The sequence below is a fragment of the Galeopterus variegatus genome, unplaced genomic scaffold (genome assembly GCF_000696425.1).
Source record: "Galeopterus variegatus unplaced genomic scaffold, G_variegatus-3.0.2 Scaffold5906, whole genome shotgun sequence".
NCBI lineage: Eukaryota > Metazoa > Chordata > Mammalia > Dermoptera > Cynocephalidae > Galeopterus > Galeopterus variegatus.
In genome coordinates, this window is record NW_007732017.1 from 75,632 (window position 1) to 97,205 (window position 21,574).

A 21,574-nucleotide genomic window follows, 5' to 3' on the forward strand; every position below is an offset into this window, starting at 1 on the left:
AAATTGTTTGAGTTCCTTGTATATTCTGAATATTAATCCTTTGTCAGATGTATATTTTGCAAATATTTTCTCTCACTCTGTTGGTTGCTTTTTTACTCTGTTGATTGTTTCTTTTGCTGTGCAGAAGCTTTTTAGTTTGATATAATCACATTTGTTTATTTTTCCTTTGGTTGCCTGTGCTTTTTGGGTCCTATTCATGAATTCTGTACCCGCTCCTACTTCCTGGAGTGTTTCCCCTGTTTTCTTTAAGGAGTTTTATTGTTTCAGGATGTATGAGTTGATTTTGGTATATGGTGAATGGTATGGGTCAAGTTTCATTCTCCTACATATGAGTATCCAGTTTTTCCAGAACCACTTGTTGAAAAGTGAGTCTCTTCCCCAGTATGTAGATTTGCTGCTTTTGTCAAAGATCAGATGGCTGTAGGTATATGGATTGATTTTTGGGTTCTCTATACTATTCCATTGATCCATGTGTCTGTTTTAATGCCAGTACCATGCTGTTTTGGTTATTATAGCTTTGCAATATAGTTTAAAGTCAGGTAGTGTTATGCTTCTAGCTTTATTTTTTTGCTCAGGATTGCTTTGGGTATGCATGGTCTTTTGTTGTTCCATATAAATGTCTGGATAACTTTTTCCATCTCAGAGAGAAATGTCATTGGAATTTTGATGGGGATTGCATTGAATCTGTAGATCACTTTGGGTAATATGGACATTTTCACAATGTTAATTCTTCCAACCCAAGAGCATGGGATATCTTTCCATCTCCTTGTGTCCTCTTTAATTTCTCCCAACAGTGGTTTGTAGTTCTCTTTATAGAGATATTTCACATCCTTGGTCAGTTTTATTCCTAAGTTTATTTTTATTTATTGTTTTGGTGGCTATTGTAAATGGGCTAGCTTTCTTGATTTCTTTTTCTGCATGTTCACTGTTGGAGTATAGAAATGCTACTGATTTTTGTGTGTTGATTTTGTATCCTGCAACTTTGCTGAAATCATTTATCTACTCTAGGAGTTTTTTTAATAGAATATTTAGGCTGTTCAATATACAGGATCATATCATCTGCAAAAAAGGACAGCTTGACTTCATCCTTTCCAATCTGTATGCCCTTTATTTCTTTCTCCTCTCTGATTGCTCTGGCTAATACTTCCAACACTATGTTGAGTAGCAGTGGTGAGAGTGGGCATCCTTGTCTAGTTCCTGTTTTTAAGGGAAAAGCTTTAGGCTTTTACCCATTCAGGATGATATTGGCAGTGGGCTTATTGTATATGGCTTTAATTATGTTGAGATACTTTCTGTCTATGCTTAACTTATAGAGAGTCTTTATCATGAAAAGATGTTGAATTTTGTCAAATGCTTTTACAGCATCAATAGAAATGATCGTGGAGTTTTTGTCTTTGCTTTTATTAACGTGGTATATCACATTTATTGATTTGCATATGTTGAACCAACCTTGCATCCCTGGGATGAATCCCACTTGATCATGGTGTATAATTTTCTGTATGTGTTGCTGTATTCTGTTAGCTGGCATTTTATTGAGGATTTTTGCATCTCTATTCATCAAGGATATTGGCCTGTAGTTTTCTATTTTTAATGCATCTTTATCAGGTTTTAGTATCAGGGTGATGTTTGCCTCATAGAATGAATTTGGGAGAGTGGCCTCTGTTTCAATCTTTTGGAACAGTTTGTAGAGAATTGGTATCAGTTCCTCTTTGAAGATTTGGTAGAACTCTGCAGTGAACCCGTCTGGTCCTGGGCTTTTCTTTGTTGCGAGCCTTCTGATAACAGCTTCAATCTCTTTTATTGTTATTGGTTTGTTCAGATATTCTATATCTTCTTGGCTTAGTTTTGATAATTTGTTTGCATCCAGAAATTTATCCATTTCCTCCAGATTTTCAAATTTGTTGGCATATAGATGTTTATAGTAGTTTCTAATGATTCCTTATATTTCTGAGGTGTCAGTTGTAATATCAACTTTTTCATTTCTAATTTTTGTTATTTGGTTCTTCTCTCTTAGTTAATCTTGTTAAAGGGTTGTTGATTTTATCTTTTCAAAAAACCAACTTTTTGTTTCATTGATCTTTTGTATTGTTTCCTGTATTTCTATTTCATTTAGTTCTGCTGTGATCTTAATTATTTCTTCTATCTACTAACTTTAGGATTGTATTGCTCTTGTTTTTCTAGATCTTTAAGGTGAAGTTTTAGGTTATTTATTTGCCATCCTTCCAGTTTTTTGAAGGAAGCATTTAATGTGATAAATTTCCCCCTTAATACTGCTTTTGCAGAATCCCACAGGTTTTGGTAGGATGTGTCATTATTTTCATTAGTTTCAAGAAATTTTTGGATTTCCTGTTTAATTTCTTCTTGGACCCACATGTCATTAAATACAATGTTGTTTAATTTCCATGTGATTGTATAGTTTTCAGAGTTTATTATTGATTTCTAATTGTAGGATGTTGTTTAATTTCCATGTGTTTGTATAGTTTCCAGAGTTTCATTTATTTTTGATTTCTAATTTTAATCCATTGTAATCATTAAAAATACATGGAATAATTCCATTTTTTTGAATTTGTTAAGATTTGCTTTGTGACCAAACATGTGGTCTATCCTGGAGAATGTTCCATGTGCTGATGAAAAGAATGAATATTCTGAGGTTGTTTGGAATGTTCTGTAGATATCTGCCAAATCCAATTGGTCTAAAGTGTTGTTTAGATCTTGTGTTTCTCTGTTGATTTTTTGCCTAATCTGTTCAATGATGAGAGTGGGGTGTTCAGGTCCCCCACCATTATGGTGTTAGTGTCTATCTCTTTCTTTTTATCTAATAGTGTTTGCTATGTAAATCAGGCTGCTCCAATGTTGGGTGCATATATATTTATGATTGTTATGTCTTCTCGATGGATAGATCACTTTATCATTATATAGTGCCCTTCTTTATCTCCTTTTATGGTTTTTGATTTAAAGTCTATTTTGTCTGGTATAAGAATAGCTACTCAAGCTCATTTTTCATTTCTACTTGCATGATATATCTTTTTCCATCCTTTCACTCTTAGTCTAGTACGGTACAGCAGCCACTTCCTTGCAGGTCAAGCGAGTCTCTTGGAGACAGCATATTGTTAGGTCCATCTTTTTAATTCAGTCAGCCAGTCTGTGTCTTTTGAATGGGGAATTTAATCCCTTTACATTTAGAGTTATTATTGAAAGGTGTTGATATACTCTTAGCATTTTACTGATTTTTGTTTAGAAGCCTTAAGTATCTTTGGTTTCTTTCTTTCTAATTTTCTGCTTGTCTTCTGTATTTTTTGGTTTCTTGGGGTGATAGATAAACTTTTGCTTTTCTCTTTTTTTTAGCATTTTTGATTTGCTGGTAGATATTTTTCTTTCTTGTGTATTCATGGCAGTGATGGTTGTTTTTGTGGTAACAAACCCAGTACTTCTTTAAGAGTTTCTTGTAGGGCTGGTCGTGTGGTAGTGAACTTCTGCAGTTTTTGTTTGTCTGAGAAACATACTATTTGTCCTTCATTTTGGAAGGATAGCCTTGCTGGGAAAACTATTCTTGGCTGGCAGTTTTGTCCTTTAGTGTTTTGAATATATCATCCCATTTTTTTCTGGCTTTTAGAGTTTCTGATGAAAAGTCTGATGTTATTCTGATTGGGACTCCCTTGTAGGTGACTTGCCACTTCTCTCTTGCAGCTTTTAAGATTCTATTTTTGTCTTTGAGTTTTGTCAGTTTGGTTATCACTTGTCTTGGAGAGGACCTTTTTGGGTTGAATGTGTTTGGTGATCTTTGGGCATCCTTAATCTGGAGATCTGTGACTTTCCCTATACTTGGGAAGTTTTCTGCTATTATTTCATGGAATATATTTTCAATGCCTTTTCCTTTTTCCTCCCCTTCTGGAATACCCATGATTTAGGTATTTGAGCGTGTAAGGTTGTCAGTTGTTTCTCTTAGATTTTCTTCAATTTTTTTTGATTCTCTTTTCTTTTTTCTGGTCTGCCTGTGATAATTCAAACAGCTTTTCTTCAAGGTCAGAAATTCTCTCTTCTGCTCGTTCAAGTCTGGTGGTTATACTCCGTTGTGTTTTTTATTTCATTGAATGGATCCTTCATCTCCACAAGCTCAGCTACATTCCTTTTCAAGGCATTGATTTCTTTGTACATTTCTTCTTTCAGGTCCTTTATACTTTTTTCCCTTTCATTGTGTTGTCTAATTGAGTTTTCTTGTATCTCATTTAGTTTCCTTACAATAGTTACTTAAATTCCTTGTCTGTCATTTGAAAGACTTCCTGTTCTATGGGATGTAGTGTTTGAGAGTTATTAATTTCCTTTGGTGGTGATGTACTTTCTTAATTTTTCATATTTCTCATATCTTTCCTTTGGCGTTTTGTCATTGTGGCTGGGGGTATCACAGTCCACTCGTTTCACCCTGATGTCTGGCTTGGATCCTGAAGGGACTGCCACTTCTTGGCAGCAGAAAGTACCCTGGGCCAGAAGTCCCACCCTGCGTTCCTTCTCTGGCTTGGGTGGCTCAGGGTGTGGGAGCCCTGAGGCTTTTATGTCTCTTCCGGTGGTGGGACCAGCCTGGGCCATAAGTCCCACCCCACTTGCCTTCTCTGGCCTGTCAGGTTTGGGGCATATGGGCCCAGAAGCTCCAAAGTCTCTCTCTGGAATGGGGAGCAACCTGAACTGGGGTCCTGTGGTGGGCGGCTCCCATCTGCTCCAGTGCAGATCTCAGGTCTTCCATTGCTGCTCCTCAACAGCTGCAAACTGGTTGCTCTGTGGGAGAGAGCAACACCAGGAACCAGCTACTCTGCCATCTTGACCAGAACCTCCTAGAATTGACCTTTGATGAACTTCTTGGCATCATTCTTGATTTCTTTCTCTTACCTTCTAATCTAGTTTATCAGCAAAACCTATTGGTAAAAATTGGTTGTATGTAGCACAGATTTCAGAGATAGGATGGATTAGATTTTCTGGTGGATGGTGGTGAAGTATGAGAGAAAGAGACAAGTCAGAGTTGTTGTCAGGGATTTTGGCATGAGCAACTGTGTAGATTGTGGTCCCATGTAGTCAGATGAGAACCACTGTAGGAGTTACAAATTCTAAAGATGGAATCAAAGGTTCTGTTTTGTACTATTATATTTTACATTCCTATTAGACATCGAAGTGGATATGTGTGTTAAGCAGTTGTATATGTGAATCTCTGTTTCAGAGGTGAGATTAGAGCTAGAGATACGTACTTGACAGATACAGCAAAAGCTATCCATCGCCTCCATTTTCTTCCCTCTTTCCATGAAGATATTCACTAGGCTGAGTATCCTTCCTCTGAATGTCTTTTTGTTTATTTTTAATTTTACTATATAAGAGTATAAATATATGGTATTATTTTGTATGCTTTCAAAATTTAATGGCATGCATATATGCATTTTTTGCAATTTTCTTTTGTAATTCAATTTTGTTTTAGAGATTTACTTGGTTAATCGAAGTATCTATGGTTCATTAAGTTTAACTGATCTCTAGTAATTTATCATACACCTAAATAAAATTGTAATTATTAATTTCTTCTCTGAAAGTGTTAGATTCTGATTTTTTTTTCTTAATTCAATCAGTGCTACAATGAACATCCTTGTACACATTTTTTCATGGGCCTATGTGTACAAGTTCTTTTGGGAATATAACTCGAAATGCAATTGTTGGATAATAGGGTATTCACATGTTTAGCTTTACAAGATGTTTTCAAATATGTCTCCATAGCTGCATACCAATTTACATATTCTATGGCAAGACTTTAGAGTTCCCTCTCTGCATACCTGAAAAAAGAATAAGTGTGATCAAGCACGATGTTTGCATTATGTTTTGTTAAATGCATTTCATCTAGCTAAGAAAGTCTCCATAGATTTGTAATTTGTATCTCATTTTATTAAGAATAGATGTCAAATTTCATCATCTGCATCCATTGAAATTGTCATTTTTTTGTTTCTTTAATCTGTTAATACGACAATTTGCATTAGTAGATTTCCTAATGTTTATCAAGCTTGCATTTTGGGACATATTATACTTGGTATCTATCTATCATCTATCCATCCACATCTCAAGATGGGTATCAGGATTATTGTGATGCATATACTTCCCTCCTATTCAATTATCTGGAACACAGTGATTAATATAGGGATCATCCCTTAGTTTGGTGGATTTACCTGAAAAATTGTGTAAGCCTGATACCTTTGTGTGTATGTGTGGTAATAGATTTTTGATTTATGAATCAATTTCTTTAATAATTATAGATCTATCCAGGTTATCCATGAGTCTTTTCTGTTTTGCAAGTAATATTTATTTAATAAATTGTCCTTTTCATTTGTTTTCCAATATATTGGCATAAAGTTGTTATTAGTAATTTTTTATGATTTTTAAGCTTTTTATTTTATATTCTAATATGTTCTTTTTGTTTTTAATAAAATGCTTATTTTTGCCTTCCTTTTATTCTTGATAATTCCTATCAGAGGTCTAATCTTTATTCCTGGAGTAGCTTTTAGTTTTGATATTCTCTTTGATTGCTTGACTTTTATTTTTCATTAATTTCAGCATTTATATGTTACTATTTACTTCTTTTTCTTTGTGTTTATTCTTTTGTTTTGTTAAAAATTAACAAGTTGAATGGTTAGCTCACCAATTGTATATTTTTATAATATTTGATTTATTCATATATACATATTAAAATATATTTTCTAAAGAATATATGTCATATGTATAAGAATATGTGAATTATGAACCACAATAATAAAATAAACATCTGTGGATACACTATCCAAACAAAGAAATACAACACAACCATTAATGTTAAATAAAGTTCTATTCTGTTTTAAAATGCACCTGGGATTTTGGTTTCATTTAGATATGCTTAAGCCAACAGATCAGGAGAAAATTGCCATTGGAAAGATAGTTTATCACTCGCAGTTCCCAAAAGGAGGGAGCATGCCAAACCATGCAGGGCTTTTATTGTGGTTTTCTTGGAAATGAATGGACAAGGCAGTATAAGCAGATTTACCGAGTTTAGGATTGGCTAGTTTGAATAATTTCAGCATGCTCCAGGGTGTAGGGATTATACCTAGTTGTCTAATGTCTGATCTTAGGGTAATTAAGGCAGAAGATTAGTGTTTCACAAATGTAAGAACTATGTAAAGCAGACAGGGGGAGGGTAAAGGCCCTAGATTGGTGAGTTTGTATATGAAAGGCACACCCATCAGAGAGTAGCTTGTTACCTTTAAGAATCTGCTAACCTTTGGAGGGGCAGTCCCTCCGTAGTCAGCAAGGCCCCAAGATGTGAAAAAATCTGATACAGAAACTAAAAAACATGTTTAATATACATCCCTAGAATACTCTCATTTTTTTGTTATTTTTTTTTGCTATATACAATAAGATATAATTTGTGCAAAGTTAAAACAATAAAACTAATCAATATATCCTCTAGATACATATAGGAGGGTACTTCAAAAAGTTAGTGGGAAAATGGAATTAAAAGATAATACAAATCTTTCCATGAAGAATTCTAGTACATATGCAGTAAAACAACAAAAAAGCTCATTAATTCAGTAAACTTAACTTTTTTTTTTCTAGTACAGTTGTTCCTCAACTTACAATGGAGTTATGTTCTGGTAAACCCATTGGAAGTTGAAAATATCATTAAGTTGAAGATCCATTTAATACATTTAATCTACCAAACCTCATAGCTTAGCCTAGCCTACATTAAATGTGTTCAAAACACTTACATTAGCTTACAGTTGGGAAAAATCATCTGGCAACACAGTATACTGTACAGTATCAGAGGTTAACCCTCATGATCTCATGGCTGACTGGGAGCTGTGGTTCACTGTCTCTGCCCTGGGAAAGAGTATCTTTTACCACATATCACTAGCATAGGGAAATATCAAAATTCAAAATTAAAAGTGCAATTTGTATTGATTGTATATTGCTTTCACACCATTGTAAAAAAAATCCTAAGTCAGGAACCAGCTGTATGTATATTTAAGGCTATATATTTATTTTTATTTACTGCCATAGTTGCATTCCCACTTTATTTACATTTTTTTAAAGTGAAATTCAGTGATATCCCCTACTGCCTGGCAGAAGGCAGGAGCATGCATGGGGTCCTAGGCAAGAGCTGTGGGCAGCCCCCACCACCCAGCGGAAAGCAGGAGTATGCTGAAAACACAACTTCCACATGGGTGTCCCACCACAGCCACTGCCACCATAAGGGCAGCTTGCCACCACAGCAGAAGCCACAGCCACCATGCAGATGGACTGCCACCTACATGATTGCATTGACACAAGGAGAGTCACCAGGAAAGACCATAAAAAGAAGAGAAAGTCTCTGTCCTCAAAACTCACTCCAGAGTAATAGAAGAAGCAACCACTCTACCAGATGACCAGATGTCAATGAAGAGATACTAGAAATACAAATATCAAGAAAACATGACACCACCAAAAGAATATAGTAATTCTCAAATACCAGACCCTGTGGAGCAAGAAACCCTTGAAATGATTGAAAAGGAATTCTGAGCAACAATCCTAAGAAAACTCAATGAGATATGAAAAGACTCAGTTAGACAACATAATGAGATGAAAAAAATATATCCAGGATATGAAGGAGGAAATTTACAAAGAGATTAATACCTTAAAAATGAATGTAGCAGAACTCCTGGAACAGAAGGATTCATTCAATGACATAAAAAACACAACTGAGAGCTTAAGCAGCAGGTTAGAGCAAGCAGAAGAAAGAATTTCAGATGTGGAAGATGGTTTTTATAAAATAATACAAGCAGACCAAAAAAAAAAAAAAAAGAAAAAAGAAAAAAGAATTTTAAAAAATGAAGAAATTCTAAGAGAGCTAGCAGACAACCTTAAACACACAAACATCCAAATAACTGGTGTTCCAGAAGGGGACAAGAAAGGTAAAGGCATTGAAAATCTATTCAATAAAATAATAATGGAAAACTTCCTAGATACAGAGAGAGAGATACAGACCTTCAGATCCAGGAGGCTCAAAGATCCCCAAACAGATTCAATCCAAAAAGATCCTCAGCAAGACACCTTATAGTCAAACTGGTTAAGCTCACACAAAAGGAAAATCCTAAAAGCAGCAAGAGAAAAGCGTCAAGTCACTTATAAGGGAGCCCCCATTGGACTAACAGCAGACTTCTCAACTGAAACTCTACAGATGAGAGGACAATGGGATGATATATTCAAACTACTAAAAGAAAAAAACTGACAACCAAGAATACCATACCCAGCAAGGCTATCTTTCAGATATGAGGGAGAAATAATGTATTTCCCAGACAAACCAAAACTACAGGAGTTTATCAATACCCAGACAGTCCTGCAAAAGTTCTGTGTCTTGAGACTGTCTCTACTGAGAAGACAGTAGCTCACTATCCTACAAGTTAGCTTCTGGCACTTGAGAATTTTTCTTTTGAGTTCAGGTACATATGTAAACTTATTTTGTGATAATTCATCCAACATTTCTAGACCTGTAGAGGGAACATCTTGTTAGTTTATTCTGCATGTTGACCCCTATTCATTCTTTGACCTATTGCAATTGGGCTTCCACTGCCAACACTCCAATAAAATGATTTTTTTTTTTTTTTTTAGTTTCTTAGCATTTTTTTTCTTTCTTTTTTTTTTTTCGTTAAATTTTTATTTTGTCAATATACACTGTATATGATTATTATGGCCCATCACCGACACCTCCCTCCCTCCTCCCTCTTTCCCCTCCCCCCCAAGAATGTCCTTTCCGTTTGGTTGTTGTAACAACTTCATAAAAGTATAGTTGTTATATCTTCTTCCCCCCGCCCCCGGTTTTTTTTGTGTGTGTGTATGTGGGTGAATTAATTTGTTTGTTTTTTAGCTCCCACCAATGAGTGAGAACATGTGGAATTTCTTTTTCTCTGCCTGACTCGTTTCACTCAATATTATTCTCTCAAGGTCCATCCATGTTGTTGCAAATGGCAGTATTTCATTCGTTTTTATAGCTGAGTAGTATTCCATTGTGTAGATATACCACAATTTCCGTATCCACTCATCCGATGATGGACATTTGGGCTGATTCCAACTCTTGGCTATTGTAAAGAGTGCTGCAATGAACATTGGGGAACAGGTATACCTTCGACTTGATGATTTCCATTCCTTTGGATATATTCCCAGCAGTGAAATAGCTGGGTCATATGGTAGATCAATCTGCAACTGTTTGAGGAACCTCCAAACCATTTTCCATAGGGGTTGCACCATTATGCATTCCCACCAACAATGTAAGAGAGTTCCTTTTTCTCCGCAACCACGCCAGCATTTATCGTTCAGCGTCTTTTGGATTTTAGACATCCTAACTGGGGTGAGATGGTATCTCAGTGTGGTTTTGATTTGCATTTCCCGGATGCTGAGTGATGTTGAGCATTTTTTCATATGACTGTTGGCCATTTGCATATCTTCTTTAGAGAAATGCTTACTTAGCTCTTTTGCCCATTTTTTAATTGGGTTGCTTGTTTTTTCCTTGTAAAGTTGTTTGAGTTCCTTATATATTCTGGATATTAGTCCTTTGTCAGATATGTATTTTGCAAATATTTTCTCCCACTCTGTTGGCTGTCTTTTAGCTCTGTTAATTGTTTCTTTTGCTGTGCAGAAACTTTTCAGTTTGATATAGTCCCATTTGTTTATTTTTCCTTTGGTTGCCCATGCTTTTGGGGTCATATTCATGAAGTCTGTGCCCAGCCCTATTTGCTGAAGGGTTTCTCCTATATTTTCTTTAATAAGTTTTATTGTTTCAGGGTGTATATTTAAATCCTTAATCCATTTTGAGTTGATTTTAGTAAATGGTGAGAGATGTGGGTCTAGTTTCAATCTCCTGCAAATGGATAACCAGTTATCCCAGCACCCTTTGCTGAAGAGGGAGTCCCGACCCCAGTGAATAGACTTAATGCCTTTAATGATTTTTTAATTTTTAATTTCTGTGATGTTTTCGCTATCACCTCTGTTATTTGACATTATTGACCCTTAGATCTTTGAAATTCTCTTCTCTTTTTGTCTTGCATTCTGTAACACCTCTCTCCTTTTTACTTCTCTGACTACCTTCTGGAACTCTTTGTCAATATTTTTTTACCTGCCTCTCTTCCTTTTGTAAAAAAAGAAAAAGTTAAAGAAATATTTAAAACAGAGAAAAAGTATAAGAAAATACAATGGACACCAGGATACCCAACATTGAGCCTAAGTCATAACCATTACCAAAACATTTGAAACAACCTGTGTTTTACTTTTTGGTGTTATCTCCCTCATTTTCTCCCAGAAAAAAAATTATTTTATTTTCTATCATAAATTGGATGTTTATCATTCTTATGTTTTTCTTTTTATTTTATTATATACATAAGCATCCATGAATAATAAATAGTATTTTGTGCTCTTTCAAACTTTACATAAATTATGTTATACTGTACATATGCTGGTAGAAGTTGTTTTGCTTAATTCTATATTTTTTACTTTCATCCATAACACAGTATACTATTAAACAGTATTTCTACTCTCTTAACCAATACATGGTCATAAGACTGCTTTAAGTTAGGTCACTTGTTTAACTTCTTTCATGTCATTGTCTAGTGCTTTGCTTTTATATCCCCTCAAATTAGCCATTAGGATTTCTGATCTTGTTTGAGGCTGACATTGTTTCTTTAGGTTTATCTACTTTTGCTTATTTCTTTAGTTACTGTTCATTCTTTTTGTTTGTCAGAATGTCTATTTTTTAACCTTTATTCTTTTTTAAAAAATTACTTATTTTTAGATTTTAACGTGCACATTGTAATTGTATACAGTTATGTATACACAATCTGATATTTTAATACATATACAGGTTGTACAATAATCAGGTCAGGGAAGATATTTCAATCACCTCGTGCATTTATCATTTATTTGTAGCAAAAACGTTCAAAAGCCTCTCTTGTAGCTGTTATGTAAAATACAAAAATTAACCATTAACTATAGTCACCTGTGTAATAGCACATCAGGATTTATTACTCCTATCTAATTGTAATTGTGTACCTGTTGGCCAAACTCTCCCTGTTGCAACAATATGGATGGAACTGGAAACCATCATGTTAAGTGAAAAAGTTGGGCACAGAAAGACAAATACTGCATGATCTCACTCATGTGCAGATATCTCTTTGACATATTGACTTCATTTCCTTTGGGTATATACCCAGTAATGGGATTGTTATGGTAGCAATGGTTGTTCTATTTTTAATTTTTTGAGGAAACTTCAAACTGTTTTCCTTAATGGCCATACTAGTTTACACTCCCACCAACGGTGTGCGAGTGTTCCCTTCTCTCCACATCCTCACCAACACTTGTCTTTTGTCTTTTTGCTAGTAACCATTCTAACTGTAGTGAGGTGTAACCCTCATTCTTAAATATTGGTTTAGCTGGATATGAAATTCTAGGTTAGTATTTATTTTCTTTTAGCACTTAAAGTTATTATTCCTCTGTCTTCTGGATTCCATTCTTGCTGTTCAGAAGTCTGCTATCAGTCTAATTGATGTTCCTTTAAAGTTGATATGCCTTTTCTTTTTTTTTTTTGTGGTGGTGATTTTTTATTTATTTATTTATTTATTTTAAATTTTATTTTGTCGATATACATTGTGGTTGATTATTGTTGCTCCTTACCAAAACCTCCCTCCCTCCTCCCTTTCCTCCCTCCCACCCAACAATGTCCTTTCTATTTGCTTGTCGTAAAGTTGATATGCCTTTTCTCATTAGTTGCTTTTAAGATTTCTTTGTCTTTGATTTTCTTTGGCTTTGCTATAAACGCTCTCGCACTCACACTCACTTACTTTTACTCTCTCTCTCTCAATCTAAATTCTGATTGAAACTTGGCATTCATCTTCAATCTGAAGATACCTGTCTTTAACAAATTCTGAAAAGTTCTCTTTGTTATACTTTATCCAACACTTCCAGGTGTTATGTAGAGAGAAAGATTTAAAGGTGTATAATTGGCTTTATTGCCAGAAACTGAACTGGTCTATATTACTTATCATATTATGCAGCAAATTTTGTTTAAATATTTCTCTTCTGTTAGACTATGAGTTCCTTTAAGGTGGGGGGAATGTTATATTCCTTTTTGTATTCCTGGCACCGGTCATAGTACCTGGGACATAGTAAACTTCAAATATTGTTAATTTAAATAACACTTATTGGGGTAAATTTAAAGCAAAATATAGATGGTCACAAACTTAGAAAGGTGCAACTTACAAAGCAGGCTTACAATTTTCTGAGTTTATGTTAACTTCCTTTGTTGTTTGTTACTTGAACTATTTCACTAAATATATATTTTATTTTTGGTATGCAGACTTTCAAATTCCCTTTTCCCTTCATTTTTAGCTAAATGTAACAAAGTTGTTACAAGGTTATAAGTAGAATTTATAAATAGAATTTTTGTTTAAACCTCACAGAGCAACCAAAACTTGTTATAAAACTCAATTGGCAAATAATATCTTCATTCATTTTAGAGAGCAAAAAGAATATAAGTTTACCTTTAAAATAAACAAGAGAAAGTAGATTTTAGAAGTTTCATTTTATACCTTTTTTGAGGTATTATTGTGTACTAGCTTCTTGAAAGCTGTGGTGCTCCATACATACACACAGACATGTTTGATAACTAGGAAAACTTATATTAATATTTATTGCTATCAACAGTTCTTCCTCACAACGTGGTCAGAAATCTGTTATATCAAATGACATTTGTTGAAATCAATGCCTAATGACCTCTTTTTGTGATTCCATTAGATACTACTCTATGAAAATTATTTACTGAAATTAAAATAAGGAAATAAAATTCATGCATGGGAGCAGCTGATTTGGTACTGCATCAAGGCTTTACCACATTTACAAAATCCATAAAGCACTTCTAAATGGCTATATTTTCTAGTGCTCTAATAGCAAATTAAATGATACAGATCTCTTTTCATTGTGCCAGCTAAAAATACATTATTTTCCAGGTGCTTTTCTCTATTTTCATCCAAAAATGATATGCAATTTGAATTTCCATATGAGTAAACGATTAGGAAATTGGTACTTGAATAGGTCTATTTTTCCTACCTTAAAGTTAAATCAGTTTCTCTATTTTCTTCAAAGGAAGAATGAGAGAAAAAAAGTGTGAGAACCGACATTATTTGTGAATTAACAAAATCTGACTGGGTCCATATGCTAGGTGGCAGAACCAATATAGGAACCTTGCAACTGTAACTTTGGTCAAACTAATCACCTACCATCTTTTATGGAAAGACAAGAATGGCAATGACATAGGTATAGAAAAAGTTATACGATGGCAGCAGAATAGTAGTTCAAATTCAACTGGTATGACTAAACTCTTTAAGTTCAGCATGCTGTTGGCAGCATTGGAGGGCATAAGGTGGTCATTTCTTTCAAAGAGATTAATGTATCATTAGAGGGAGAGAAAAATGTGAAAGCATGCCATATTTGTATCACCCTAAGAGGATGTATTTGTAATATTAGCTATCAAGGTGAGCAGTAGTAGTGGTAGGATGGAGTGAGATATTAGGAGTGAGCATTAATTCCTTTCTCCATCCCTTACTTTATTTCCGCCTATCAGTAATTTCACCTTCCTTCCTCCCTCCTTTTACTCTCCATTCTCTTTATCCTCTCCTACTGCTATGTTAAAATAAATGTCTAAATTATTGCCAGAGTGAATAGCAAGAAGTAGGAGTACTTATTTCTTTCTTACTTCTGCTTCTTTACCAAATTACATGTTCTCTGTTCTAACCAGGTAGGCAACAGACACTAAGTAAGGTATTGACTGAATTCTATTCTTCCAGCTTCTGAGAATAATGATGATTTTGAGAAACACCTCAAAAGGGTAGAAATTATATTCTCTGGAGCCTGGTCTGTAACATTGTTGCTTTGTCTGGTCGTTGGCTACATTGTCCACCTCTAATTTAATAGAATGTAGCTATTACATAAACATCTGGTCTTTCTAGTGCCTGAAAAGTCATACCAGAAGTAAGCTCCGAGCAAATTTGGTTGTATGAAGGGAGGAATAAAGCAGATGGCAATCTTTTCAGGCATGTCTATTCAGAATAAAATTTCTACAGCCAGATTTATGGAAATTCAGAACTCAGTACAAAAACACGTACAGGTGTGATAAAAATTTCTTTCTTTCTTTCTTTCTTTCTTTCTTTCTTTCTTTCTTTCTTTCTTTCTTTACTTATTTATATACTTATTAGCTTCATGTTAATTTCTTCTATGATTTTTATTTATTTATTTATATTGATTATACATATTCATGGGGCAAGAGCTGACTATCAACATCTATGCCCAAGTTGTGCTGAGCAAATCAATGCTATCAGCATGCCCACCACCTCAAATTGCAATTATTCCCTATGTCCCCTACCCAACTTCTCCCCAATGCCTCTCCCCGATCCTGGTAACTGTAAGTCTGGTCTCTCCCTCTACAAGTTCAACACACCACTGTAGTCTTTCTTTCCTTTCTTCTTTCTCTCTTAGCTCCCATGTTATGAGTGAGGACATGTGGTATTTTTCCCTCTGTGCCTGGCTTGTCACTTAAAATAATTTTCTCCAAGCTCATCCATATTGCTGCAAATGACAGAATTTCATTCTTTTTATGGTTGAGTAGTATTCCGTTGTGTATATATATCACATTTTCATATCCAGTCGTCTGTTGATGGACATTTATGTTGGTTTCATATCTTGACTATTGTAAATAGAGCTGTAATGAACATGGGAGTGCATGTATCCCTTCGACATGATGATTTCCATTCCTTTGGGTACATACCCAGAATTGGGATTGCTGGATTAAGATCTATCTGTAATTCTTTAAGAAACCTCCATACTATTTTCCATAGTAACTGTACTAATTTATGGTCCCACCAACAGTATAGAAGAGTTCCTCTGTCTCCACATTCTTGCCAGCATTTTTACTCTCAGGCTCTTTTATTATAGCCAGTCTAACTGGGTGAGATGATACCTCAATGTGGTTTTGATTTGCATTTCCCTAATGATTAGAGAAGTTGAAGTACATGTTTTTCAAGTACTTGTTGGCCATTTGTGTGTTTTCCTCAGAAAAATGTCTATTCAGCTCCTTTGCCCATTTTTTAATTGGGTTATTCGGTTTTTTAACTATGTAGTTGTATGAATTCCTTTTACATTCTGGATATTAGTTCCTAGTCAGATGTATAGTTTGCAAATATTTCCTCTCATTTTGTTGGTTGTCTTTAAACTCTGTTGATTGTTTCCTTTGCTGTGCAGAAGATTTTTCATTTGATATAATCTGATTTATTTAGTTTTTTTGTTGTTTGTGTTTTGGGGATCTTGTTCATAAAGTCTTTGCCCAGTCCAATTTCCTGAAATGTTTCTTCTATGTTTTCCTTTAGGATTTTTATAGTTTCAAGTCTTGTATTTATGTCTTTAATCCATTTTCGGTTGATTTTGGTATATGTTGAGAGGTGCAGGTCTAGTTTCATTCTTCTGCATATGCATGTCTAATTTTCCCAGCACCACTTATTGAAGATTTATTCCCATTTATCCCAGCACCATACATTGCAGTCTTTTCTGCAATCTATGTTCTCATTGTCTTTGTCACAGATGAGTTCGCTGTAAATATGTCGATTGATTTTTGTGTTCTCTATTGTGTTCAATTGGTTTTATTGTCTGTTTTTATGCCAGTACCATCCTGTTTTGGTTGCTATAGCTTTGTAGTATAATTTGAAGTCAGGTAATGTTATGCCTCCAACTTGATTCTTTTTGCTCAGGATTGCTTTGGATATTTGGGGACATTTGTTGTTCCATGTGAATGTTAGGGTTGTGGTTTCTATTCTGTGAAGAATCTCATTGGTATTTTGATGGGGATTCCACTGAATATACAGATTGCTTTGGGTAGTATGGACATTTTTGCAATGTTAATTCTTCAATCCAAGAGCATGGAATGTCTTTCCATCTTTTTGTGTCTTCTTTAATTTCTTTCAGTAGTGATTCATATTTATCATTGTAGAGATATTTCACCTTCTTGGTTAAATTGATTTCTAGGTATTTAATATTTTTGGTGACTTGTAAATGGGCTAGCTTTCTTGATTTCTGTTTCTGCTAGTTTGTTATTGGAGAATAAAACCACTACTGATTTTGGGGTGTAGATTTTGTATCCACAATATTACTGAAATTGTTAATCAGCTCTAAGAGTTTTTTGGTAGAGTATTTAGGTTTTTCTACATATAGCATCATGTCATCTGTGAACAGGGACAGTTTGACTTCATCTTTTCCATTCTGGATGCCTTTTATTTCTTTTCTTGCTTGATTGCTCTTGCTAGCACTTCTAACACTATGACAAATAGGAGTGGTTATAGTGGGCATTCTTGTCTTGTTCCTGTTCTTTTCCTTGTTATTTACTGAAAGCTTTTTCCCATTCAGGATGATATTGGTGGTATTTTGTTGAGAAATTTTACATCTATGTTCATCAAAGATATTGGCCTATAGTTTTCTTTTTTGTAGTTTCTTAGTTGGGAGACTGCTGATTGTTGCTTCAATTTTGTTACTTGTTATTTGTCTATTTAAGCTTTCTATTCCTTCTTGGTTCAGTCTTGGTAGTTTGCTTGTGTCCAGAAATTTATCCATTTCCTCCTGATTTTCAAATTTGTTCGCATTTTTATTTCTGTGGCTTCAGTTGTAATGTCTCTTTTTCATTTCTGATTTTTGTTATTTGGGCCTTTGGGTCTTCTCTCTCCTCCACTTCCTCCTCCTGCTTCTTCTTCTTCTTTTGCTATTAACCTAGCCAATGGATTGTTTATTTTGTGTATCTTCTCAAAGAAACCTTTTTGTATCATTGATCTTTTGTATTGATTTTTGAGTGTCTCTTTCATTTAGTTCTGCTCTGATTTTCATTATTTGTTTTCATGTACTAACTTGGGATTGAATTGTTCTTGTTTTTGTTGTTTTTTGAGGTATAGCATTAGGTCATTTATTTGAAATCTTTCTATTCTTTTGATGTAAGCATATATTGCAATAAACTTCCCTCTTAGTACTTCTTTCGCAGTGTCCCACAAGTTTTGATATGACGTGTCTTTATTTTAGTTAGTTTCAAGAAATTTTCTCATTTCCTTTTTGATTTCCTCTTGGGCCCATTGGTCATTCAGGAGCCTGTTGTTTCATTTACAAGTGTTTGCATACTGTCCTGAGTATACAGAATTTTTTCACTTGGTTTTATTTTCTAGTTTTAATCAATTGTGGTCTGAAAAGGTGCTTTAGATTATTTTGATTTTTTCTATTTATTTTACATTTATTGAGGCTTGATTTGTGACCTAACATGTGGTCTATCCTGGAGAATGTTCCATGTGCTGATGAGAATGTATATTTTGTAGTTGTTAGATGAAATATTCTGTAGATCTGCCAGGTCCAATTGGTATAAAGTGTAGTTTAAATCCTGTGTTCCTCTGTTGATTTGTTGGTTAGATGATCTGTCCAGTGCTGACAGAGAGGTGTTCAGGTTCCCCACTAGTATTTCATTAGTGTCTATCTTTTTCTTTAGGCCTAATAGTGTTTGCTTTATATATCTGGGTACTCTTGGCGGGAATGTAAATTGGTGCAGCCTTTATGGAAGACAATATGGAGCTTCTTTAGAAAGTTAAAAACAGAACTACCATGGGACCCAGCAATCCCTCTTCTGGTATATACAAAAAGGAAACAAAGTCAGTACTTTGTAAAAATATCTGCACTCCCATGTTCATTGCAGCATTATTTGCATTAATCAAGATATGAAAACAATCTAAGTGTCCATCAGTGAATGAATGGATAAAAAAATGGACATATATATAATTTACATATATATGTATAATTCAGCCTTAAAAAATGGGGGATCCTGCCATTTGCAACATGGATAAACCTGATGACATTGTGCTAAGTGAAATAAACCAAGCATAGAAAGACAAATACTGCAGAATCTTACTTATATGTGTGTTCAATATGAAGTGAACTCTTTGTTCACTTCCAGCTATCCAAAATACTGAAAGGACAGGCCATGGGGAAGAAGGTGGCCCTGGCCCCTGCTGTTGTAAAGAAGCAGGAGGCCTAGAAGGTGGTAAAACCATTTGTTTGAGAAAAGGCTTAAAAATTTCAGCATCGGACAGGATATCCAGCCCAAAAGGGACCTCATGCACTTTGTCAAATGGTCCCACTACATCCATCTGCAACATTAAAGGGCTATCCTCTTTAAGCGGCTGAACGTGCCTCCTGTGATTAACCAGTTCACCCAGGCCTTAGACAGCCAAACAGCTATTTGTCTGCTTAAGCTTGCCCACAAATACAGACCAGAGACAAAGCAAGAGAAGAAGCAGAGGCTATTGCCTTGGGTTGAGAAGAAAGCTTCCGACAAGGCGGATGTCCTCACAAAGAGATCACCTGTCCTTCGAGCAGGTGGAGAACAAGAAGGCTCAGCTGGTAGTGATTGCACATGATATGGATCCCATTGAGGTGGTTGTTTTCCTGCCTGCCCGACTGCATTATCAAGGGGAGGGCCAGACTGGGACTTCTAGTCAACAGGAAAACCTATACCACCGTTGCCTTCATGCAGGTTAACTCAGAATACAAAGGAGCTCTGACTAAGCTGGTGGGAGCTATCAGGAACAACTACAATGACAGATATGATGAGACCTGCCATCACTGGGGATGCAATGTCCTGGGTCCAAAACAGTGACTTGCATGGCCAAGCTGGAAAAAGCAAAGGCTAAAGAATTTGCCACTAAACTGAGTTAAATGTATACTGTTGAGTTTTCTGTACATAAAATAATAAAAATTTTCCTTCAGAAAAATACAAAGTCAAATACACAAAAGCAGGCAGACAGGGAAACAGAGTAAAATAGTGGTTACCAGTGGATGAGGATGATGGGAAGACATAGGTAAAAGGGTACAAAGTCGCAGTTATGTTGGATGAATAAATAGAGAGATCAAATGTACATAATGAGGACTATAGTTAGTAATATTTTATTGTATACTGGAAATTTGATAAGAGAGTAGATTTTAGGTTCTCTTACCACAGACAAAAAAGGTAACTACGTGAGATGATGGGTACATTAATTTGTGTGACTGTAGTAATTATTTCACTATGTATATGTATATCAAAATGTCATTTGTACACCTTAAATATAGACAATAAAAAAATGGCAAGAGTAAACAAAACATTACACACCTATCAGAATGGCCAAAGTCCAGAACACCGACTACATCAAATCCTGGCAAGGATGTGGAGCAACAGGATCTGTCATTCATTACTGGTGGGAATGCAAATTGGTACAGCTACTTTAGAAGACAGTTTGGCAATTTCATACAAAACTAAATATACTCTTACCATACAATTCAGCATTCATACTCCCTGGTATTTACCCAAAGAAGTTGAGAAATCATGTTTATACAAAACCTGCACTCAGATTTTCATGCAGCTTATTATAATTGCCCAAACTTGGAAGCAGCCATGATGTCTTTCAGTAGGTAAATTGATAAATAAACTGTTATACATCCAGACAATGGAATATTATTAATCATAAGAAGAAATGATCCAACAAGCCATGAAAAAACATGGAGGACACTTAAGTGCATATTACTTAATATAAGAAGTCAATTTTAACTCTACTCAGCCATCTGCCATGTGACACCCTGCATTGCTGTCACCACCCATCAACAAGGCCCTTTCCAGATGTATTCTCTGGACTTTGAACTTCCCAGCCTCCAAAACTAAAAGTCAAAAACTGAAGAAAAGAGAAATTTTGAAGATGGTGACGGGTCAGGAGCGGGGGCACCAGAAGACGGCATGAGCCTGAGAGGTGTGAGCTGTGCTGCCAGAGTGCTACTTGCATTTACAAGAGCAACAAAAAATGAATAAGTCTTTGATCAACTAATCTACAACTATAAAAAAGCAACTACAGACTCGAGGTTTAGGGCCGGCATAAAAGAGGATTCCTGGGAGCGCCTGAGATGCACTGCGGGACGAGTGAGCAGCCTGAGGCAGCAGTGGCTGAGAACTGAGACTGCGACAACACAGAAATGGAGAGGGAGCCGCTTGGCAGGCTCAGCTCTGTGAGTGACCCCCAGCCCGGCCCTGCCTGTGGGGCAGACGCCCATCTGGCTTCTGCCTAACCCACTGGACCAGTCACCGGCCTGGGGCTGCCTCCATTTTCTCAGGTGGGGGCGGAGCAGGCCAGCTCGGCCAGGCCTGCCCTCCTCCCACAGCTCGGCTCCTCACTGAGCCTTCCCACTTCCTTGCCCCAGCATGGGGCCTCCCGGGGCCTGTGGGCCGGCCTACCATCCCATTCACCCTGTGGTTCTCTGGTGGGGCTAGTGGTGGGGGGAGAACCAGCCAGTGTCAGGAGGTCAGGGAAGAGTGGGCCAGGCAGACTATTACTCCACCGCACCCTGGGCTCTGCCCCCGGTAAACTTCCTGTTACAGGGAGGCAGATACCATCTCTGTGGCCATCAGTTCGGAAAAATGCCTAACTGATTTCTGATTAGGAAAACTGTGATTGGAGTGCTCCCG

At 35.9% G+C, this 21,574-nt stretch overlaps 1 pseudogene; it reads left to right on the forward strand.

Moving 5' to 3' along the window:
- Nucleotides 1–19,800, forward strand: part of LOC103605561 — a 55,472-nt pseudogene extending 35,672 nt beyond the window's left edge.
- The last annotated feature ends 1,774 nt before the right edge of the window (nucleotides 19,801–21,574 follow it).